This window comes from Orbicella franksi, chromosome 9 (genome assembly GCF_964199315.1).
Source record: "Orbicella franksi chromosome 9, jaOrbFran1.1, whole genome shotgun sequence".
Taxonomy (NCBI): Eukaryota; Metazoa; Cnidaria; class Anthozoa; order Scleractinia; family Merulinidae; genus Orbicella; species Orbicella franksi.
In genome coordinates, this window is record NC_138153.1 from 14,082,735 (window position 1) to 14,108,118 (window position 25,384).

General features: G+C 38.0%; 1 long non-coding RNA gene across 1 annotated transcript; it reads right to left on the reverse strand.

Moving 5' to 3' along the window:
- Positions 1-577: 577 nt before the first annotated feature.
- LOC145496433 (uncharacterized) lies at positions 578-24,508 on the reverse strand. The gene is made up of 4 exons (XR_014050545.1): positions 24,012-24,508; positions 19,785-19,917; positions 15,398-15,492; positions 578-9,187 (listed from the first exon to the last, which is right to left on the reverse strand). It is a non-coding gene; the product is annotated as an uncharacterized LOC145496433 (long non-coding RNA).
- Positions 24,509-25,384: the final 876 nt, after the last annotated feature.

The window sequence follows — 25,384 nt, forward strand, 5'->3', positions numbered from 1 at the left end:
ACATTTCATTTTACTGTAAACCTTTGTGTGTACGTTTTTCAAAACATTTCCTTTGCCAGTGTATCATCGGATGTCTTTAAATCCTTCACTAAACGTTAATTCGAGATTGCAGCAGAAAGTTTTTTTTTTTGTTTTTCCAAGTTTCGTGCCTTTTTAAGCAGCAAATCTCTTTTTCTAAAAGGATGCACTATTGCGTGACCGATTTACCTTGTGCTACTAAAAGAACGTAACGATGTCACGCAAGACGAGAAGTACAATTTCCTAAGTATTTTTGGTCGTGGAGTTTAAAAACTTAGCTAAAGCAGACTTCAACTCTTGTTGTTATAATTTTTCCAAGCGACTGCAAATTATACGATAACTTAAATCATCTCTAAACGTGCAAACGGACTCTATTCTCGCAAAGGTATTAACTTGAAGAACTTGTGAGCCTTTGTTATTATGCTAATTTGTAAAGACTCTAAAAAGTATAGAAATCAAATCTTCGCATGAATTTATTCACTTTGCCTTGAGAATGGTGTCACGATGACGTCGAAACGTCGGCTGTTAAAACTAATATTCGCTTGGTTGTGTTTTAAAAAGTCGCTATTGATCAAGACTGCAAATTGTTAGAAAAAAATAGTTCTTTGAAATGCATGTTTTTCTTCCATGTCTGTTTCTTTAGCAGAGCCTATTCTTGGGAATGAAAGGAAAAAACTTAAAGTTCTTTTGATTTTTTTAGCGGATTTAGAGCGTTTTACAACCGTAGAGAAAACGACAATTTACACAACAGTTGATTACAAAGCAAAAGTTCGAAATATTGTTTTGATCTATAAAAATCCAAATATTTGTGCGGTGGGTGCGATCAGCGTTGAGAAATTTGCATATTTTTGTTCCTACGATTTTAAGCCTACGTTGTTTTCACAAATATTATAACTGTGACTTTGACAACAATTTTGCTGCAATCTCGAATGAATTCTTGATGCTACCCAGTTTGGAATCCTGGAATAGAATGATCGATTTATTTTGGTTGTTTATTTGACGCGCGTGCAACAAATTTCTTTCAGATTCTTTTTTATTTCTCTTGATAGTTTACATAAGCAGGAAAAGCGCAAAAAACACTCAGTTCGTATCTGGTTTCGAATTTTCTCGGGTCTACCAACGATTTATTTAGAAACGTACCAACAATGGAGTTTTAGTACAGAGGTTTTTGAAAAACGTTCTCCGTGCCAGTCCTTATGGTGGACATATTTTTTCTCCTTACAGTATCAGTAGATTTCCAAAACGACCGGAGATGAGAACAACGCAAAGATATTATTATACTTAACTCGCGATAGTCTTTATGTACTACCAAATTCTCAAAGCTAAGATAGAAACGCGTAGGGCACTTAGCAAGGAGAATTAATGTGTCAAGCTTAGGACCAATACGGTTATGTTTACAGTAATAATGAGGTCTCAATAAAACTAAGCGGTACGATTGCAAACTGGTTTTAGTAAACGGTTTGTTTCTGTTACAATTTACGCCACAGGTACGTTCACAATTTAATATGGAAAAGAACTAGGCACCAGGGATTGTCACGCAACTGGACGTGACATCTTGTCACCCTTGTTCCTTTGCGTGACCACCCTTAGGTTGGGGTTTACACGCTTTCTAACAAAATATATTTCGTGCGTTTTGAAATGATGAAAAGACGTATCTATGGCGTACATTGATACGGGAAACGAACTGTTTATCAACACTAAGTGTTGATCGTACTGCAAAGTTTTCTTGAGACTTCTCTAGGACTTGGCTTATTTTAGAGAGTTTATCTGGTTCACTCAAAAGGTTGGATTGCAAAATAAAGCAACACGGGAGAAAAGATAACAATGTTTTATTGAAATAAAAAACTGCCCCTGTTTTCCATTACTTGAAGTTGAAAAAAAAAAAAAATTAAAAAAAATAATCTAGCCAATCTTGTCCCTGCCATCTGGGCTGCTTCCACTCTGCTTCTGGAAGTCGGCGTTGTTTCTTTCGTCCTCATTTAATATTCCAACTTTGAGATCCCGGTCTGTTTTATTTGATCTCTTTACCCAAGTCGGGGACAGGTGAACACTTGGAAGAGTTGACCGTTTGCTCTCAAGTGGGGTGGACAGCGTAAAGGAAAGTGAGAGTTTGCTCCCCATGCCTCCGGGGTCTCAGTCTTAATTTGTCACAATGCCACACTCATTTTGGAATTAATAAGTCCGAACAATAAAAAAAAAATTGAAAGCCAAATTCGTAGTTTGATTGAAGATGCTAATGCGCAAGTCAATGCATCGAAAAATAAACTGTCGATAAACTCGCCCTCCCGGACTATTTTAGATGAAAACCCATTAAAGTTGGAAATGTCCGCCACCTGGACAAGAAAACCCGAAGCGCTAAAGTATGGCGCTTAATTCCAGTGCATCACCGTTGAAATCAAAGAAAGAATTGAACACAGAATCCGCCAGTCTGACCTCCGACCAAACCTCCGACCGACCGTCATTCCACAAACTTCACCAAAGAGCACAAGTCACTAAAAGTCTTTCATCTGTGAAGCTACCATTGTCAGGAATCTCTCTTTAATTTGGATGAAAGAAATTGGCCGATTATTATGGCGAAAAAAGGTTTAGTTTTGTTTTTAGAAATATAAATATTGCCTAAGGTTTTAGTTAATTATGCTTATTCAGCTTGTTTGTTTATTTTCCTATTTCATCTCACGTGATGTTACTCTGGAGAGTTGTTTAATTCAAATGCAAATCAAATTCCCGTGCGAATGAATGAATGAATGAATTAGAAGGATAATTCTCCACAGAACATCCGTGAAGCTGAGCAGGTCCTGTTATTATATTAAAACTAAAACAAGTTGGAGGTTTAAGCCTAATCGTTGCTTACAGTGATTTAAGAATTTGGGAGCAAGAATGTGTTAAAGTTATGTTGAGTTTAAATTAAATAACTATGCGTGCAAAAATTTTAAACTAGAAAATTGTTGACTAACAAATTTGGTCGCGATCGTATGGCGGGTTTTGACTCGTTAATTTCTAAAATGGCTTCTTAATCAAAAATCCCCCTTGCAAGTGATTGTAGCGTCTTTGTAGCGTCCTTCGCATCCGTGACTTCTCTACTCACGCAGAGCATTGCGTGACAATCCGAGGGAGCCTGAATATTAGTCGATTTTAGTGGAAAAAGATAGAAACCGATGAAAAATCGAGCCAACCTAGAAAAGTGCAAGCCCCTCAGAAAATGTTTATGACTGAATTTTTAGTGCTATTGCAAAAACTATATTCAAAACTAAAGAAATGATACACTGATTTAATTTTTATCTATATAAATTATATTTAGAAACTGTTGATGAAAAGTTTTGAATTCCTGTTTGTTTAGTTCAGTTGGTAAGAAATTAAAATAAGTAAAGGGCTTAAAATAATGATAAATGTAAGATATTTCAGGATTACCCTTCATCAATACTAATTAGCTGTTCAATGGAATGCTGCCGATGTACCTTAAAATAGTTTACCAGCCTACCAAATAGAATTAAGACCTATTATATATTTAGTTTCTAATAAATCGCTAACAGACCAATTTCGATAAATTAAAATTCAGCCTGAAACAAAACACCTCATGACGAGGCCTTCGGGAATAACTACAGAGTTTGCGGCGTTTATTCCCCGGAGCCTCGTGCAGAGGTCTCTTGTGTTTGGCTGAATTTTAATATATCGAAATTGTTCTATTGACAAATGAGAATTACCCTAGTGAACATTCCTGAAACTTAACTACCAGTAGACACAAGCTGTCAGAACGAGGATTCCTGGGATTGTTTTGGGTCCTAGCATGAGCTATGCTTGGTTTACGGTTACCAAGGCAGCTATTGACCCAATCACAGCTCATGTTGGTTACCAAGGCAATTCTAGAGACCCCGGGGCCAAAAGCTGGCGCCAACCTCTCATAAAGTTAGTGAAGTGTTAACTATAAACGAAAATTATTTTTGGAAATTTAAAAATTATGTTTAAAGTTCAATGAAAATGAAACAGAGAATGAAACTAGTTAAGTTGTGAAATTCCTTTAAAGGGAGAATGAAAATTTAAGATTGAAAGTGCTTAGTAATAATTTTTTTGTAAAAAAGATGCTTTGTTTATAATTGGGCCTATAGGATTTTATTTTAGTTAATTAAAGTTAAAGCTTATTTTTTAATGGAAAACTAGAAAAGAGAGAAATCCTGACCCAGTAGCAACCCAATAAGAGAGACCCCCAGAGACTCAGCTCAATTTGATGTCATTTGTGAAAATCCAATCAGGTCAGACCGACGAAATTCAGTGATCTCCTCTGTCTATGCTTTCTCTAGAGATGCACCTTCCTCAAGCCCCACAATTCAACACCCCTGTTTTATGTCCTAGGTTGTGGAACATTTCCTGATACATTGACTGCGAAAAAGCATCTTTCTGGGCCAAAATTGATTGCGTAGTATTGTGACAAATTAAGTGAAACCCTAAAGACATGAAAAGCAAACTCTCACCTTCCTTCACACTGTCCACCCCACTTGAGAGCAAACGGCCAACTCTTCCAAGTGCTCAAACTGTCCCGACTTGAATTACAGGATCAGATAAAGTTTCCCAGGATTTATCAGTTGGAATATCTCAGAGGACATCAGAAACACACACCTTCCCAGATGCAGAGCTTCCACAACCCAGCAGGGACGTGATTGGCTAGATTTGTGTCTTGGTATGTGTGCCACCTTCTGTCCTGGAATTAAATCATAACCTAACATTTTTAGTAGATACATGCATGCAAGCTCATTAGCAATATAACTAAGCTAATGCAGAAAAAAATGGCTGTTTCTCGGTGATACTCGTCCAGAAGGAACCAAGATTGTTCAAAGCTTAAGCTAACCTGTGGGGGTGTGTGTTTAGGGTACCAGGCAAAAACAACCAACTAGCTTAAACAGGAAAACAATACGAAAAAAACCTATTTGTTAAGTACTGAAAAAACTTAAAGGAGGCCTAAAGGAACAATCAAAATATGACGACTTGCAACACCAAGAAAGAGCCAAGAAATCTGGACAAATCAAATTAAAATAAACTACTGTTCATCAACAGTCTGCATTATGAAAGTAATTTTTGCTGTCACTGATCACTTTGATCAGGCTAAGCAAAAATGATTATTTAATATACTTATGTGAAAGGATAAAAAGATGCTGTTTCTAGATTAAAATAAAAAAAAGAAAATAATAAGGAAAAGAAGAGAAACTAGTGATTAGTTAAAATTAAAATGTAGACTGTTCATTTAACTTTTGTCTAAGCTAGTAATAACTAAATCAAAAATTGAGAAATTGAAAATTAAATTAAAATAAGCCTTTGGAAAACAAAAATAGGCCTATTCCAAAATAAATAAATAAATAAATAATAATAATCCTAAGTGTTAAACCAAAATTATTTTTGGCTTATTTATTCTTCAATGACGCTACCCCTCAAACTTTCTTCTGCAGTCAAGTAGTGTCATATTTGAACATTTTGGTGAGTGTTAAAGTAATTAATAAATTCAGTTAAGAAGATAAATAAATTGTGATGGAGGTGCAACAATAAGGCTATCATCGCACCTATATGTGGCTAGTTCACGTAGTTGCAACTTTTGCAGTGCTTGAAAATAAGTACTTTGTTTTGCTTGTGTAATTTCAGCTTGTGCTAATGAGCTTGCAGATCCACTTAATGTACAAAGTAAACTAAGATAAACAAAGGAAGCATTAACAACTATAACTATTAAAAGTGTTAAAAAAATAGGAAAATTGGTAACACTGCAAAAACTACCGTAGTAAGCTGCTAAATATTGTACTGGTCCACTTCCAGTGGTTATGACAACTGAACATGGAAAATGACATCTGTTTTCCCAGGCCAAATTTTGGAGATGAAACAATTTTTATCCAAATTGATTTAAATTTCAATGAAAAATATTTTGCTGACTATCTTGAGATTATTCAAGTTATAACCTTGAATGCTTCCCTTGTTTATGAATTAATCAACCACCATCAAACTGCCACACACTCGAAAATAAATACAAAAAGCATCTCAAAAAGTAAATACCCAGGTGAGTCAGTAATTAAAAAATAATTATTATTTTTGAATTACACATGACTTTCTGTTTCAAAAGCAGCGAGTCAATGGCTTAAACTAATACAAAACTTTTAACAAACTATATTAAAAATAAACATTGTTATTTTACGATTTTGTGAAAGCTACAGTAGGTAATAAGGTCGAGTGGCAGCATGTTGCTGGTTGTTGTTAGAGTTCATTAGACAGTTAAATATCTTACTGATAAAAAAATACTCTAAAATAACAATTAATCATTTAGCGAGCTTCCCTTTGAGCAGTGAAGAATGTGCTAGCTACATTCTAAGAGTTTTCTCACTTAAAAGTAATTTATTTTAGCCTGTAATGAGGCAAACCCTGTTGCAGAAGCAGAATACTGTAAATCTCGGTGTCCTGTGCTATGCTGAAGCCCTGATCTAATCTTGCATTTCAGGCTAAGAATGAAACCTTAGCATGCGCCCTTGGAATAAAACATCCCTAAGCAGTTACCATTACTGGCAAATTTTAAATTTGAAGCTATTTTTAGTCACATTTGTTGTGGTTTGCAAATCATCTGAATTTTGAATTGAAGAAATTAAGTCTTGAAATTCATTTGAACAAGATTTGTTGTCATTAATTTTTATTTTACCTTTACAGCCCAAAAATGATCAGCAGCTAGTTTTTCCTCACAGAGTAAACCAGACACATCACAAGAATTGACCAAATGCTCATGCATCACAAGGAAAATTAATTTGTCTGAGTTTGTTTCTCAAAATGATCAATTGGTACCCATTAGAAAGGTATGAAGACAAGATAAGAGAATGTGCTATTACCATTTGTTTGTTCACGATTGAGATTGAATTGTGTTTTTTTGCAACTTTTGGCCAACTTTTCTAAACAATTAATAGTTGAGACTTTGTCTAGGAGCAGTTGTAACTTACACGTCTAAAGAAAAAACCCACTGCTCAAAGGGCTCTTATGCTGGGACCTTCAGACCTAACTCAAAAGGAACAAACAAGTGCAAGAGTAATATTTACTGTTCAATGGATTCAATCAGCCAAGTGGAATGGGTTTCATGATTAACTGGTTCATTGATCGGAGTCATAGTTCTCTGCCACAGCATGTAGTTCTCTCAAGAATATGTATCCAAAAAAAGTAAAATTTGCTGTGAAAGAGATGGTGGCTGTTCATTGTAAAGTGAGTTATTGTCTGTCTCATGATGTAGTCACTATAGGATGCAGATCGTGGTGTTTGACTACTTTCTGCAACCCCTCATTGCCAGATGAAGACTATGAAGACTTGTAGTAAGCAGTCAAAACATTACAGTCTACATCCTAAGGGACCTCATCAGGAAACAAACAACAACATTGTTTTTAATTAATTTATTCTGCATACTGCAGTAACAGAGACCTCTGACTCCAATCAATGGTGACCCAAATAATCACATTCAGAGTACAGCTTGGGTGATTTTTTTTTTCAAAAGGGCACTTGTTTGAACAATGGTGGCACACACACCTACATGTAACAATAATATTATCTGTCTATTGACTCAATGCTAATCCTTGCATTGGTGTGATGCTTGTGCAGTTTCTGTAGTCTGTAAAGTCTTGACATTCCTCAAAGGGGCACTCAGGATTTCAAGTGTCAGGGATGATCAAACTGGGGAAAAAATCAAAACCCCAAAAAATCCCTAGGGCTTCAAACAAACCCCTAAAATAATCCCTGGACCAAAAATTAACCCCAAGAAAATCCTATGCCGAATATATGAGCCTTAAAAATTTCCAGAAAGTATTAAATGTTATAACATGAAGAAAAAAAAAAGGAAAAAAAAAAAAACAGAAATTTAATGTTACATGTACTTTGTGTTTGTTTATTCACAAAATCATCTGAATTTACCTTTTCATCAAACAAAATTCTCCAGTTGAAAAGGAGAGAGTCACAACCTTTCTTTATTATAAATGGACTTAAGCTTTGCAATTTCACTAGGGATACCCAAGAACATCTACTATTGGTTGTACTTTATTCACAGAACTATGCCGCTGGGGTAGTTCCATGAAACTTCAGATTGTTTTGAATACTCGAAACAAATCCCTACTTAAATCACGCCACCCAAAAAATACAAATTTTCCCACCCAAAAAACTCCCAGAATTGAAAATTTCCAATACACAAAAATCCTTTGATCATCCCATCACTTGAAGTCCAGAGTACCACCTATGTGGCAATCATGGAAGAAGTCGGTAGTACCTGGCAGTGTCAAAACAGTCTTGTAATTTATTATCCTACACTGAAGTGCTGAAGTCACAAGTAGCTTTTAGGTTTGTTGAGGTCATGAATAACACAATAATTATTATTGTAAGGGTTAAGTTAGTAGATCTTGGTGTCAGAGAATGTCAGTCTCAATCCATCTATTGTTGGTCAAGTTTGCACTTGTCCTATTTTAAGTTCATGTTTGTTGGTTGGTTTGTTGAGGTCACAAATAAGTCATTTGTAAGGTGTCAGTAGTTGTTGGTGTCAGTTTCAGTCCATCTATTGTAAGTCAAGTTTGTGTTGGGTCTGTTATTTGAAGTAAATGTTTGTTGGTTGGTTTGTTGAGATCATGAATAAGTCATCTGTATGTAGTACATGTAAGTAGTTGTTGTCAGATTCAATCCATCTATTGTTAGTAAAGTGTGAGTACAATAGGTCCTGTTTGAAGTCACAGTTAATTGTCTATTGCTTCGTTGAGGTATTGAAAAGTCACCTGCTTGGTGAAAGACATTAGTACAAGCCATGTAGTTGTTAGCATCAGTTGAGAGTTGTTTGTTCTAATAAGTTAGTGACTGTCCATGTTTTAGAAATCATTGCGTTGACTTGCTCAAAACCAATGCAAGCAGTTAGCCAAGAGTCTATCAAGCTAAAGAAATAACCAACTATCTGTAACCTGAACAGGGGTTGTGGAACAACAGCTGGGTGAAAAACCTCCCCGTACGTCCACTTGCTCCTAGGAGGAAAACCCCGGGCCAGCTGTACCCCACGTTCAAAGGCCTCCCGGGCTGGGCCAAAAAAAAAATATAATTAAACAGACAATCTACTTAAACCATCTTGTTGTCTTGCCTTGGTTTTTTCTAGCCTCTCCAAGTCCATGCTGTCTTGTGAGGACCTCAGCTGTCTAGCATCCTGAGATGAAACAACCAAAATGATAAATCATTGTGGAATTCAATCTTAAGCTCTAGACACCAAGAAAGATAGACCTTTTATTTACAACTTGTTTTGGTTTCGCAGACCAAAAAACAGCACTCACATGCATCAAAAGTGACAAAGTGAATTTAACACTATGGGATTATAATCCAGTTAGCTCAAAGTTGTTTTGGTGCTATTAACACATGTGCGGCTTTTAAAATTAATTTGGTTTTACTGTTATCTCATTAATATTCATATAATAATATTTGATTGTTCAGACTCTTGAATACAATATCATTAGGCTATTTACCATGGTCCCCATGAGTTGGATAATCGAAGTTTGACTGTACCCACCAAATTAGATTAGCCCTTAGTGGGGTTGCTACGCTATTAATAACTAAGGATCACAAATTATTTAAAGGGACTTTTAAGTGCTTTATAAAATTTAAAATTGGTGTCACAAGGAGTAACAACGAGGATTGAACGGAGCTTAATAAACATGCAAAATTAAATTTGCAGTTATTGCACTCAACGAAAAGGAGAAAATTGAGATTTTATGAGACAGCCGGTCTTGAAGGCAAACTTGGCCTCCCATGGCCAAAACCATTGTATACGAGTACAGATGAGTCTGTTTTGGTTTCTCAATTGATTCGCTTGTTTGTAGCAAAACTTGCAAAATTTTTCAGGTGCAAGAGAATTCAGGACAGGTGCAGTGAAAGTTATGAATTTTGTAATAAAATGAAGGACCACCAAGATAAACGAAGAGATGTTTACTCAGAGAAATCTCTATCACAACTGACTATGAATATTTAAGTAGGTTGAACTAGCGGTAGTTGGTCTCTAGAGAACGTACGTGTTGCTAAGTTATACAACGTAACGCATCTTATTATAACATCCTCCCTTTTATAAATGAAAACAAAAAGAAAAATTACAAACCAACACACGAGCTGACTTATACACAATATGAATTAAGCACGCATTAATGAAGTAAATACTCGAACTCTACACTGATGTGTTAGAAGTCTTTAGAGCAGTTTATGGCTTAGTCAAAACAAAGTCACTTAAGTACTTTGGTGGTCGTCGTTGACGCTCAGATTGTCTTAGCACTGGCTCGGGTGGAGACTCTGCTGCAGTTGGAGCAACTTCCGGTCTACTCAGAGGAGCACTTTCTTGACTTGATGCAGGTGGAGTTACTTCTCCGGGAACGGTGGTCAGCAACTCACTAGACTGCGGTAAAAGGGGAACAGAAACTTCAGCAGAGGCCTGCTCTGATGACAGCGGTGACAGCTCATTTGTCTTTCGTAGGTGAACACGGTTGCGACGAACCACATGATGGGGTGTCTCAACCTCATACAATCTCTCATCCTGTCGACCTTGCACAATTCCTTCCTCTCATTCTCACTTGTCCAGCTGAAATGGTTTTACTCTTACTATAACATCTCTTCTCAAGGGATCCAGATTGACAGCACCTCTGTTGTAATACTGAGCTTGTCGCTGTTTGCGCTGCTCAAACTTCGCTCGGCACAGCTTGTTGTCTTAAACTATCTGTAGCGCGAACAAATTGGCAGTCATTGGTAAGAGACTCCTAGCCCTTCTGTTGAAGAGACACTGTGCTGGACTAAATTGGGCACTCGTGTGCGGGGTGTTGCGATGATGGAGTAAGGCTAGAAATGCATCTGATCCACTTGCTCTGCATTTCTGAGAATTTTCTTGGCTTCCTTCATTGTGTTCACTGCTTTGCCGTTACCCTGACTGTGATGTGGGCTGTTCATGAGATGTTCAAATTCCCATTCCTTCGCGAACCTCACGAAGTCACGTGATGTAAACTGTGAACTGTTATCAGTCAGCAGTTGCTCAGGTATGCTGTGGTGTGCAAAATGAGCCTTCAACTTTTTGATGACACACACTGACGAAGGAGATCTCAGATGGTCAAACTCAAAGAAATCACCGTTAGTAATAATCTCAAGTCACTAAGTAAGTTTTTCCTTCAAACTCAACAGGTTGGCAGCAACTCATTGCCAGGGTTGAGTTGGTGTCTCAGGGGACATCATCGTTTCCTTAGCTTGTCCTCACTCATATTATTGGCAGACCTCACAGGCTGACCCACAGGCTGACAGCTGGGGTTAAGTTAAAGCTCAGTTTTTCCTCTGAAAATGAAGCGAAAAATGCAGCAATCGCTGTTCAGTATCTGGGATAAATTGAAAAGAAAATAGAGAAGGCATAAACGAAGGTCATAAGTTGTTTTCTTTCAAAAATATAATTAAAATTAGTTTTTTAATCTCCAGTGAATGTACAAGCTTTGCAAGATCTTACACAATCTTTAAACTCAGCAGCTGTAAGATGTTTGTGTAAATATTGAAAGTGAGGTATAAAACTGGCGAGCTTATCGAGCAGGGAAGTATGAATAAATACATGCACTATTTCAAGGCTTCATTATAAAGTGAAACATTTGCAAAATATGTCAAGTTTAAGTTTGATTGTATTAATTTTATCACTTTTGAAATCATGAACGAAAAACCTAAACTACCGCAAAGGTTCAAAATGTTGATGATGGTCCGCACGCTTAATCAGAAAAATTCTGAGTTTAAATCCGCGGGAAACTTCACCAAGTATTACAGGCTTGCGCTTGCAATGGTTACCAATCACAAGCTTCATCACGTTCAATGAATTCCACCCGTAGCACTGTATTAAAGCCATTCTAAACTTGCCTTTTAACAAAATAAATGTCAAACCTCAATCTAGTACCTTCAATGCCAGCAAAACTCTTTTCTCGTTTGGCTTTCTCATCTGTTTTTACACACGTGATTGACCACAAAATGAGAACGTTTTTGATATTTTTTTTCAAATTTGATACAGATGACGATGATCAACCCGTTCAACTAACACAATACCTTACATGTATGTTTTTCTCGGTGAAATTGCTTTTCTTTAACAAAAGAACAAAAACCATGATTGCTTGAAATACACTGAAATGCACTTTTTAGAACCCCAATTTCAAAATTTTCCCGGGGACGCTCCCAGACCCCCAATAAAAGGTTGCGGTTGTCCCCCCCCCCCCCCCTCCACGTGGCTCCAATAAAACCATTCCACATCTTTTTATCGGCATTGTCCGCCGCCTACTCAAAGTTATTCTCCCTCTACTTCAAATTTTCGGGAGAACCCTGCACACTGCACCCCTAGCGGCTAATTTGGCTTGTAGTAGGATAGCATAGGGGCAGACGTGATGAGGCTCTTGACCTCACTCCAAGCCCGTTCTTGTGCATTGGACCAACACCATTCTATATCCTTATGTGTCAGTTCACAGAGCAGTTTCATCATGTCAGACAGGTTTGGCAGGAAACGACTGAAGTAATTAACCATACTATTTAGACGTGACACATCGCCTGGGTTTTCAGGTATGGTATTTCGACAATCGCTCTCACTTTCTGCGGGTCTGGCTTCAGGCCTTCTGTTGTCAGGAGATGCCAGTGAAGGTGACTCTCTCACACTTGCTTTGCTAGCTTTGCACGGTTGAGCTTTATGCCTTTCAGCTTACACCTCTTCATGAAGCCCTCCAGGTTACCATTGTGATCAATGTCATCTCTTCCATAAATAAGCACATCATCGCAATACACTCCACACCTGGTAGGCCCAACAACTCTTGGTGTAATGCTTCTGGAATATCTCACTTGACACACACAGACCAAATGGCAAACCAAGCCAGCAGTATCTCCCATGAGGAGTGGCAAAAGTTGTCAACAGACTAGACTCATCGTCCAGCACCAACTGCCAAAAGGCGGATGCGATATCAACCTTAGTGAACACACGAGCCTCTGCTAAATCGGGCAGCGACTCGTCAATAACAGGAATCTGGTATCTTTCCCCCTTCAGGGCCGCATTCAGCACCTTAGGATCAATGCAAACCTGTAACTCAACAGATTTCTTGACAGCAACAACGAATTGGGTGACCCCCTCTGTCGGTTCATCAACGGGAGCAATGACCTTGAGATCCTACAGCCTTTGACGTTCCGCCTTGAATTTCTCTCCGACGGCGATGGGTACTTTCCTGGTCGGGAGAATTACCGGTTGACAAACCAGATCACATGTAGATGAACCTTTCCAGGAAGCTTGCCAGGACATTGGGATATTTGATAATCAGATCATCTTCCAAATTCTCCACAACACTCTCAAAGTTCTCCTTGTGCACGCATGGTTAACAAACCCATCTTCTTGGTGGCATTCAAACCCAGATGTGGAGTTAGATTTTCCTTGATGACCAAGAACCTTACTTTGTACGTTGAATTGTTTTGGGGATTTTCAACTGGCAGAGCACATGTCACCACAGGCTTGACCATGGTGCCATTCCACATAACAAGGGACTGGGAACAAGGAGCAAGATCCACATTTCCCAAATGCTTGTATGGTAAAATGTTAGCGCTAGCTCCAAAGTCAACTTGAAATCTGACAGGTTTCTGCTGGACAGCATTTCAGCAAAGAAGGCCTTATCTTTCATAGCTTGAACCCTAACAACACTTATCTCTTCCTGGGCTTCATCACTCTCGATAGTGTAAACCGCAGTAACTTTACCTTTGCATCCTTTTGCAAAATGATTCTTTTTCTTGCACCGTTTACATACTTTACCCCAGGCAGGACACTTCTTTCTCTCCAGGACATGATCATAACCACAAAATTTACATGAAATTATCTTTCCTGACCGTCAATCCAGCATCAGAACTTGAGGCTTTGACTTGACCTGATTAATGCTGTCTGCCGGTCCCAACAGCGACATCATCTGTGACTCCATAATTTCCTCACTGTGACATATGTTGATACACCGATTCAAAGTAAGATCTCTTATTCTCAACAGCTTCTTGGTGGTCTGCTCGCTTTTGATTCCAAGGACAATACGATCATGGATTAGGCTGTCCCGCAAACAATCACAAAAATTGTATGTCTTAGCCAGCATTTTCAATTTGGTGACAAAACTATCCAACGACTTGGTTGGAGTTTATGTCACTTGTTAAAATAATACCTCTCATAAATTGTGTTGACCTCTCCAATACAATACTTCTCCAATTTATCCATTACCATGTGCCAATCATCCAAGTCCTTGGCTGCAGTGTAACTGAATGGTTCGATAACTTTCAAAGCATCATCTCCAACCGTATGCTTAAACATCACTAGTTGGTACTCTGGGCTCTCTCGATTCAGCTTAGAAATGATGAAATAGTAGTTGTATTTTTCCTTCCAAAGCTTCCAATTTTTGGCTACTTCTCCGCTGTGTTTCAAAGCAAGAGGTTCAGGTGGCATTATCTGATGAAACATTGACGATTGAGGTGGTAAAGTTTGGGATGTTGTGCCTGAGCTTCCCACAACTGCCACCGTGTAATAAAATCAAGGACAACCAGGATAAACTAAGAGACGTTAACTCAGGGAAATCTACATCGCAACTGACTATGAATATTTAAGGTTGAACTAGCAGGAGTGGGTCTCTAGAGAATTCATGTGTTGCTAAGTTATACAATGTAACGCATCTTATTATAACAAATTTTATGAAAAGTAGTGACAAAATTCATAACTGTACACTGAACCAAAATTGATTGAATGTTGTTAATTCAGAAAGGAACTGATTCCTTACTCAGAGTGGATTCTAAATGGTTTCTTTCAATTGATGCACCATGATCCGAGTGATGTTGGATTAATCTGTTTAGTATACAGAAATGCAAATTCAATCATGAATTCTTAACTCAAACACCGTGTACCAAAGGTTTTTTGGTTAAATGGAAAGCCTTATTGGAAAGCTTGAAGTCATATTAACATGTGTTCCATGCTTAGCAACAACTACTTTTTGTATTGTAGGAGAGTTAATAAAAATAATAAAAAGTTATCAATTGAAGGGGTGCGTGGAAAAAGACCCGAAGTGACATCCGATAGACTGCAAAATTCTCCTAGCAAATTGCTTTTCACTTCCTTGTACAGAAAAGGAGAATTTGACATGAGATCAAGAGTCACTTAGGGCCTTTTTCCATGCACCCCTTCAATTATAAGTTCATGTAAAAATCGTTATGTGCTTACTGTAATAATTTATTATTAATAAATCTGCCAGTAGTTAGGTGTTCCACATTGCTCAACATGAGCCATGAGGGGATTCTTCCCAGCTAACATCACTTTGCCCTAAATTTGACAAGGAATGTCTAGCAAGGTAGGTTACAAAATAAGTAAGTTTACCTGGTGGGTGAGCATCTGCACATTTTGGGTTTTCCACTGTCCTTCAACATTTCTCCACTGTCCATCAAGGTTTGTCCACTGTCCATCCAGATGATCTGAAGTAGATTTAACAAATTTTTAGAAACAAGAACACTTTATTATTGTTGACCAGGCCCAAGTTGTTGGAAAGGTGGCTAGTTCTACAAAGTGAATAAATCACTATCCAGTGGATAGCATGGTTTGTTTTGCCAAGACTTATGGACTGCATAGTGATGTGTTAGAGACAGATGAAATTTTTAAATGAGGTATATTTTACCAAGATCTGAGTTACCAGTTAGCAAAGTTAGGATGTCATACCTCATGTTACACGAGACCAAATTAATAGCTTATCATCAAGGGATAATTTTGGAAATACCATGTTGGGATCTAAAAGCTGAAATAGTTGTCTAAATGATCGCAAAATTAAAAAAATTGTACTTTCATATATTGGTGATTAATTTGACTCTAAATAAACCTCAAGGTCAACATGTACAACATGGCCACTTCAACACAACTTTATTACTGCAATGTACTCTGGGTACTGACACAATAATTATATACTATAGGGTACTAATATATTACACTGCTTCCCCCTTAGGATTAACTAAAGATATTCTTACAACAAGTGACACAATATTACCTATTACATCGCCTTAAAACAACTGTGATGGAGGCTTTTTGCATGCTTTTCATTAATACTAGAATTTGGCTCATCATCTTCTTATGAGAAATTAACTGGCGGCTGCAGCATGCCAGTTGAAACTTGGCCATCATCTATACCTAAGCTAGATTGTTCACATAATTCTAGGACAGGTATATCTAACTCTCTAGTTTCATTGGGCACCTTATCATGAGCTTTGATCAAATGATTGGCATGAACATATCTTCTTTTATGGCCAGTCTTAATCAAATAAGTTCTGGGTCTGAAGACCTTAACTACCCTTCCCATGATCCACCTCTCAGTATTGCTACTGACTTGAGTATTTCTCACTTGAACTATGTTATTCTCTACAAACAGCCTATCTTGATGACTCTATAAATCCTTTTATTCCTTCCGCTTATTCTGTTTAGTCTCCATTGTTTGGGCTAGATCAGGTTTCACTACACTTAAAGAGGCAACGTCTCATCAACAATTCAATTCTGTGGTGCTGTAAGTGGTGGTACAATGTCTTTAAAGAAAATCTGCTAGTCTATGTTTGATAGACCTACTCTCATTTCCCTTTAGAACCTGTTTGACAAGCACCTCTTTCACTATTCTGACTGCTCTTTCAGCCGCACCATTTGATTGTTGGTTGTAAGGAAGAATAGCCAAGTGTCTTTGAAGCCATTTTTATGCACTATTTGCAATGACTGACTCTGGTAAGCTGGTACACTAATCTAGAACAAACGCCTCTTAACAGATGTCAACAACTACTGGCGCCTGACAAATGACTTATCCATGACGGAAACGAAACCGACAAATGGACTTCTAACAGACCGACTTAATTTGACTAACAATAGACAGACCAAAAACCGACCAATCTGACTAACAATAGACGGATTGAAACTGACCAATGACTTATGACAAACTTTACACGAGTCTCTAGGCCAATACCATCATGGCTAAACTGACCAATCACGTTCAACGGACAAGACTTATAACATCATCAACCGACGGATACTATTCACCTGACTCTGAAGATGACTTCTGCTCAGGTTATTGAAAGGTCAGACACCAACGACAGTTCTTTTCATAACTACCCTCACCCGGATGATCACACTATACCTCATACACTATGTCACTCTGCACTGAGATTTCGCCCGACACATCAAGTACTTCACCCAACATGTATGTCTTCAGTGTTGCTTTTGAGGGAGTCAGAGGCTTATCTGTAAACATCTCCAGATATTCAGTTTTACTCATTATCGAGAAATCTGCAGCTATGTTTAACTCCATCACACATAGTTTACCAATTTGAGTTTCATTTCTATAGTATACCTGTTGCGATTGGGCATGTTTTCGTCAAGTGAATACAGAGAGTAAATCCCTAATTCATCGTCATTCTCACACTAATCATTGCCTGATTCCGAAGCCTGTACACTATGAACTTTACCTTTCTTTCTTTCAGCCTTAAAGTGGCAAACAGAAGCTAAATGCCCAATTTTGGAGCAGTTGTAGCATTTTGCTGACTTAAAATTAATTTACAAGACTGACACAATATACACTATAGGGTACTTAACATGTTAAATGTGAAATGTATGAGAGCGTTTTTGAAAAACTTGCTGGTGAAGTTGTCAAAACACAACAAAAACAAAGCTGTTTTAGTTATTGCAAACTATGTCCACAAGACATGACTAAATGGTATCCCGGTCTTAAATGAATCTTATAACATCTAATTATCTTGAGTGAAATCTCAGAGAAATCACGTCATTTGATTTTCAGAAACATCGGCTTCAATATCATCTGGCGTGGGGTGTTATTTTGCTTTTTGTCCAAAATTGCCCCTAGAATTTATTATTATGGGTGGGAATTAAAATAAATTTGATGAATTTTTCTTTTATACTTGACCCTCAATGAGATTAATCCATTTTCAAAGTAATCCGACCTGGAGTTTCAAATAAACTGAAACATTTTAAGGTCACTGATTTTCAGCCTCAACTCAGGAAAATATTGCAGTGATTTTCACTCATGTTGTTTGTTGTCTTTATTATGAATTTCTTTTGTCTTGAATCACCACGCTATTGTACATTTCTGTATATCATGAATTCATAAAACAAGCGATTGCTTTCCAACGATTTTCCCCAAGCATGCTAAATTTTCCCATCTAGCACTAGAGTAAAATATTTGTCACACTTTACTTATGGCCGCGTTAACGTCGCCACGCCAAGGGCGAGCAGTGAGCACAAGTGGAAAATTGGCATGCTAAACATAAACAAGGTATCCAGCATAGCGATGATTTTTTGCTTGTGCTCACCACTTTCCCTTAGCTTGGCCTCTTTACTGCAAGATGAGTGAAAGTGTCACATACATGTATATTTTATTCTTTTTGTAATGCTGGCTTGAATTACCATGTACTTATTTCCGTGAGATGTCTGGACTCTAGCAGGCACATCACCCAGAGGCATCATGCAATCACCCAGGAGGGTGCGAGATAGCGCACAAGATTTAAAGTTTGCAAAAATCAACATAAACATGGCGGCTTTGTTTCCGCCAAGTGTAGTAAGTTGTATCATCAGTTATTTTCACCTTCGAAAACATCCATCCTTCAGGCAATTTCAGAGGGAAAACATTCTTTTAAACCGCTGCGCTGGACTGTAAACTAAAATTGTGTTGATGTTGTGATTAAACATGCCGGCTATCAATCTAAAAAAACAGCAGGGGAAAAACTACTCTTCAGGTTTTCTTCATTCTTTTTTACTTGGCCAGTCTCACCTTCGGTTATTTATGGTACTCTTCTTCTACATGTACTGCTTGTGCTGCTAACAACAACAGCGAAAAAGAAAATATTGCTGGGAGCAACAACATCCAAGATTCGTGTAGAATTGCGGGCTTTACTGATCAGCCTTCATGTGTGTGCAAGGGGCGATCTTGCAAAGTCAAGATTTTAATTTGTGCATAGAACGCATGCCAAAAATTCCTTATCCACCAAGTTAATATTACGAAAACTGATCCGGTGACCCTAATTTTTTTAATGCAACAAATCATTCAACTTAAAGCAAAGCAGAATGCATGTGCAAAAATGTAAAAAAAATTGTGGAGTGGAATTTCTCCGACTTTCTTGGTAATGTCAAATGCAAGCATATGGTAAAGTCTGCATACAAGCCAAGTGGCCCATCAGGCCAGCACCTACATGTACCTTTGGTTTCTGTAGCATAAAGAGACTAGCAGGATTCTTTCTCCACCCTGGATGGGATGCTTGCCCATCGCAGGGTTAACCCCCAGCATTAAATTTGCCAGAACTAATTTATACACAATGTTCACCTGGGTGGAGAGATGCACTGTGAGAGTAAAATGTCTTGCTCAAGAACACAACACAATGTTCCCAATCAGGGCTATAACCTGGGCTGGGTGGTTGAAAGTCTGATTAAGCCAACCCAGGATTACCAAGAATTTTGATTACAGTTTTGAGACTTTTCAGTGAGGTTTTCAGTCTACACTGTTGGCCCTCCCGTTTTTAGTTTTAATGATCACAAACTATGCAAAACTTAACCAGTAAAAAACATTTTTATACCATAAAAATTAATACTTCGGTTAACTTTTAATCCTGGGTTAGTGTTAACCGGTTTTCGAACAACCTGGCCCTGGACTGCTTAATCCAGGGTCTAGTGCACCAACCACAAGGTAACCATGCCTTCCTAAAGCATTATGGAAAACAATATAATCATTTACCTGGTCAGTCTAGGTGACTGCTTTGCTTTCTTGTAATTAAAAATGGTGCATTTAGATGTTCAATTCATCAGCAATTCTAAAGCTCCCTGGCTTCTTTATTTTTTTGTTGCCTTTTATCCAGTCTGTTCTTGGTCTGACGAAAAAAAAAAAACATTATATATATGAAAAAAACTGTGCATCTCTGCTTCACACAACATGACATAAGACTGCAACAGTTGGATCATGTGTACTTAAGGCATCTGTGGACGGAGTATCGATCGATACTATCGGCCAATATGTTGACTGACAGTGGGCCGACATATTGACTGATAGTCAGTTGATATGTTGACCAAGTTTTGGCTGACATATCGACCGACATCGACCGCTATGCATGTTGGCCGACACTTGGCCAATACTTCACTGCCACTTGGCCGACACTTGGCTGATACTTCACCGACACTTGGCCAACACTACGCTCATTTGGTTGGCTCTAGTTACTGAGTTCTATATTCTCTACTCAAATATTAAATAATCATTTCTAGCCCTTTGAGAGGGTCTTTTGGTGGCCATCCTTCATTTTTTGGCTTTTCATACCAGCAACATTCATCTATATCAAAGACTGTTTTTCCAGCTATGTTTTTTCCTCTTCACCACCTTTACATATGACCCTCATTACTTTCGGAAGTAGCAGCCTCTGGGGCTTGTTGCTTTTGGAAGGTCGTTACTTTCGGGGAGCAAAAAAGTGATATAAAAAGTTGGTATGACTACGCTCTCTTCCTGCGCATGGATAAGTTTTTCATTTCTAAACCCTGTGATATTTCACAACACTTCATGGCAAAAGCAACACCTTCCCTTGTTGTAGAGTGCCTTAAATCAAGTTATCATTCGTAACTTTCACCTGACTATTGATCAGTGGAAAATAAATAGGCTATTGAACCTGGGACTCGCTTTTCTAGGTGGTGTGGGTTTGTTGAGGGTGGGCTCGCTACTTTCGGAGGGCATGTTACTTTCGGGGGTCGCTACTACAGGGATTTAATAGCGGCCACAATTTTTTGTTGTTACTTTTGGTGAGTTGCTACTTTCGGGGGGTCTTTTCTTTCACAAGTTTACAGTAACTGTTTAGCAGTAGTTGCTTCAGCTGTCAACTACTATTGATTTTTCAGCGTTGATTTGTTAGTCACATTTCTTCTGCATTTCCTCATTTATTCATTCCTTCATTCATTCGTAAGCCGGAGCAATGAAAGTTGCTAGATTTATCGCAGCATTCCAGCGTTAGATATGTATTCAAAATAATGGCAGTTTGAGCTGCATCCTCGCTCTATCAACAAATGAGCATGCATGATAGAGACTCTTCTTTTGCGTCCCCTTGTGGGTAAGGAGATAGCTGCTATTTCAGCAAAACAATGGTAAACAATACACTGATACCACCGACAGTTGACCGATACACCACTGACAGATAGTGTCGACAGACCGTCTTGAACAACATGTAGATCGACACTCGGTTGACTCTCGGTTGACATATCGACTGAGTATTGGCCGATATGTCGGCCGACTGTTGGTCGACATATCGGCCGATAGTATCGACCGATACTTGGCCAACAGATGCCTTAAGTGCACTTGATCTCAACAGTCGTTACCCATATTTTCTCATCTGTTACAAACTTTCCAAGATGGCAGTGGTGCCCAATAAGAAAGGTGTTTATAGGAAAAACAAGCGCCATCGATTGTCTAATTTCTGGAAGCAGGACATCCCTGGCCAGTACAGAAATGAGGCCAGTGGTTGAACTGGACGTGTTTCGAAAATTTAAGGTGGTTCTGAACCCCATGCACAGAATCTTTTTAAACCCATTGCTTTGATGTCTTATCGTGTTAATTAAAATTGATAATTTAAATAATGGAGGTCTCCGAGCTCACTTTTAGGTCAATTTAGCAGTTAAAGCTAAAATTAGGGGTCATAATGTTGTCATGATAACACATTGTATCACAAAAATGATAAAACATGCTAACCAACGACTGAATGATCAGTTTCTTGATACCATGATTGTAGCATCAGTTGATAGAGAGTGGTTATAAAGACCCATCCCAATCTTGGAAAGTGCTCAAAACTGTTTCCAGCCTCCTTAAGTTGAATTTGACTTTTTTAACACAGAAAAAAATATTTCAAGAGAAGCAACAGATCAAATGTATTTTTGCACAATTTGTATTAGAATGGTTGTCATGTTGATTTAATAACACAATCATAAATTTTCATTTACAGTCTCAACCTCAGTTACCAAGGGTATCTTTTGGAGATCTTTTGTTGAACGAAAAAAAGAAACCTTTTGTTTTGCTAAACGATGAAGTCACCGCAGCATGGCATTTGCCGCTAGTTGTTCGATCCAATACAAGTTTTATTATTCGTATAATTTATTACGCTATTCTCTTGCCGTTGCTTTGTTAGCACAAGTGAATAAGGCACTGAATGGGCCGGATTCAAGTTTGTTTTGTTGTGACACCGGTTCGACACAAGGGCGGTCAAATTTTTTTACTGGTCTATTTCTCTACTTCTTTCAAAAATAAAAACATCTATTTAAAAAAAACTGCGCTGTCAAAGCTGCTAAAAGTAACCGTATAAGTTCAAATCGCGTTGAAATCCACCTTCGAGGATTCACTCTAAAAGATGCTGCTTGGAAAACTGAGTTTTTTTGCACACGTTATTTCTCGAAAATGAAGCACAGATAAACAAAAACAATTATGCAACGATGCTTTTCATGTCAAAACAAGTCAGTCTGCCAAAAATTAGCTCGATCCTGCAAAAAAAAAAAATCGGCCTATTATGCCCTTTTTGCATGAAAGCCTTCAATTGTTCAAATAATTTCATTGGCTAACGAGACAACAACTGTCAATCACAAGCTGGACTTCAGCTAAGCTTTCAGTATCGAGTGGCTTTTTGAAAGAAGGATGATGACTTCAAAAATTACTTTTTGGTTTAATTTTTATTAAGGATCTAAAGTAGAGGAATCCGGCCGCATTGTGGCTCATGAAAACATGCACTTTTCTAAATGAATGGAAATTGCAAAACAAGGAGTTCAAAGCTTGCAGATGAAAATGCAAAATGATAAGTTGTATTTGAGAGGAGCTACGGTTATTTATGGCTTGCAGCTGCTTACAACAAGATTGCCCGTGCTAGCATTAAAGTTGGAAATACTAGACTGCTCCTACTGGTTCTACTCTGAGTACAGCAGGAATAATTTTATCAAGGAAAGCTTTCTGTATTCAACTGATCACTCATCGGGTGAGTGATAATAAGAAATTGTTGAGGTTCACTTCGCTGATATGGCTGGAGATTGCTAGTAAGCAAATGAGTATTACTACACTACATGTAAGTGCTGTTTGAGCATTTTGACAAAGCTAAAGCTTCTCATCATAAATAGAGACAGCTCAATTGGTGTTTTCTGTTGTTGCTGTATTTCTTAAGTATAATTATTATTTTTGCCTTTGTAACAAATATAACGCCTTTATTGAAGCATTCGACGTGTTTTGTCAGAATCTAGCAAAACTTGTTATTTTAGTACAGTTTTAACATTCGTATTAAAAGAGATTTGTTTAAACATAGAACTGTAAAAATGAACAATAAAATCTGATGTTTCGGAGTAGTCATGACGCCATTATCAAGAAATATATATCAGATCATACAAATTACATTACTATTGTTAACAATGCTCTCTGTGCAGCCATATTTACTGCAGACAAATAGCTTGTTTCCATCGCGTTTGTCTGTCAGTCACGGGGCATGTTTAATTTGGGTCAAATTTGGGTCAAATTTGTCAAATTATTTTGAAAGCCATCTTACCGTCATCAACCCATGCTTTTTCCTCTGATAAAGCACGATGTTTCAGCCAGTCAGAGCGCTCGTTATATGGAAACCTTATTATAAATATGCATATTTATGGCGCCCCTTTGTGTTTTTTGAATCAATAATTTTAGCACCTTTTATTCTTTTAGCATTTTTAAGCACCCTTAGTATAGTCTTAGAGGATTTTGGAGGCGTTGGAACTTAGTGTTATAAGTCAGTCTCGGAACCTCGTTGCTCAAAACAACGGCGGCACGTGCGAGATGTAAGAATTTGAATTTCCCGCTGTATAAATTATAAAAGCGCAACACAAAAACTACTCCACGAAATTAAAAGCTTACTTAAGCAATAACAAGTGCCAAACACTAGAGGAAATACCAATTTTTGAAAACAGTAGCTTTTGGGCCTAAGCTTACCTTCAGGAGTCTTGCTGTTGTTAGTGAGCTGTGGGACAAGGAGTCTTCATTTGTTTGTCTTCATGGCTGTTCTGCAGCCACCAAAACCATTTTCCTTGCACCCAAATCCCAACACGAGGAAAAATGTTTAAAAAGGCAAATCATGCCAAAGATGGCGTATTCATTGTACCTTAGGCACCAAAATAAGTTTATAATCGTCCTCAAAAATGCGAGCTCCCGCCGCCATGTTGGATTCTCTTTCGTCACCAGTTTCTTTCGCGTTTACGAAAAGTTCTCGCGGGGAACACGGTTTTTACGCGGAAACGTTACGCGGGATCACGTTATTCATGTACCGGTACCAACATCTCGCGTCAGGCTGGGTGTTTTATTTCCCTTTACAGGCGTAAAGACATAGATTTAGCCAAGCATAAAAGCAGGGCTCCTGGATCGGAACTAAATAAGAATTTTTCTTTGAGTTTGTAACTTTGCGGTGAGGTTTGCTGTTTATATTCTTGGTATGCACGTGACATCATCATTTTCTAAAATTTAAAACTAAAGAGCCACCAAAGTTTTTATCCTCATCAGGCATAAGAAGGGGGTAAATTTATATCTGTGAACAAATTTTCAGCTCAACAGCTTGCTTCGTCTGAAAACAAGCACATTTTGAATTTCAGAGTTATGGCGGCGCGTGACATAAAGCTACGGAACGCGTTTGTCGAAAAAAAAAAACTTATTTCGTGATTTTTAGGGAAGTTAAAGTATTAGGAAAAGTGCATATTTAAATGTTTCCTTGATCAGTTCAGATAATCAGTCGCCTAGGTAGCCAAGATAAGTAAGCTCTAAACATGAGCCCGTGATATGGTCACGTGATGCTGGTCAGCTGATTCCTTTTTTTGACAGGCGTCAGTTGACCATAACACGGACGTCCAATATAAAAGACGTACCCGACGATGTACGCTGTAAACCAAGGCTGCAGAGTTGGTTGACCTAATATATATATATTGCTGGTTTTCGGTGTCACGCGATTCAAAATAGATCAAAATAAAAATCAAAACCGGTCAATAGATAAAGTGCTGAATCTGGGAAATAAAAGAAGGTAAATATGCAAAGACTCTCGCCAAAATCCTGGTCACAGCAATTTTTCTTAATCGAGATACGCGGAGAAATTTTTTTCCCAAATTTATAGAGATTTGTATGGAGACGCCATGCTGGTACCCATCCGTATGGGCACCAACATGGCGGCCGGAAACCAACAGAAACATCCGTCTCTGAGTTTTGCTACAAAAGCGCGAATTTATCCCTCGAGGAACTCTAAAACGTTAAAATAATACTTTTTCTAAGACGTGAACTGTTCAGATAGCCAAGTTCCCCGAAATAAGTCACTTTTTTAACCA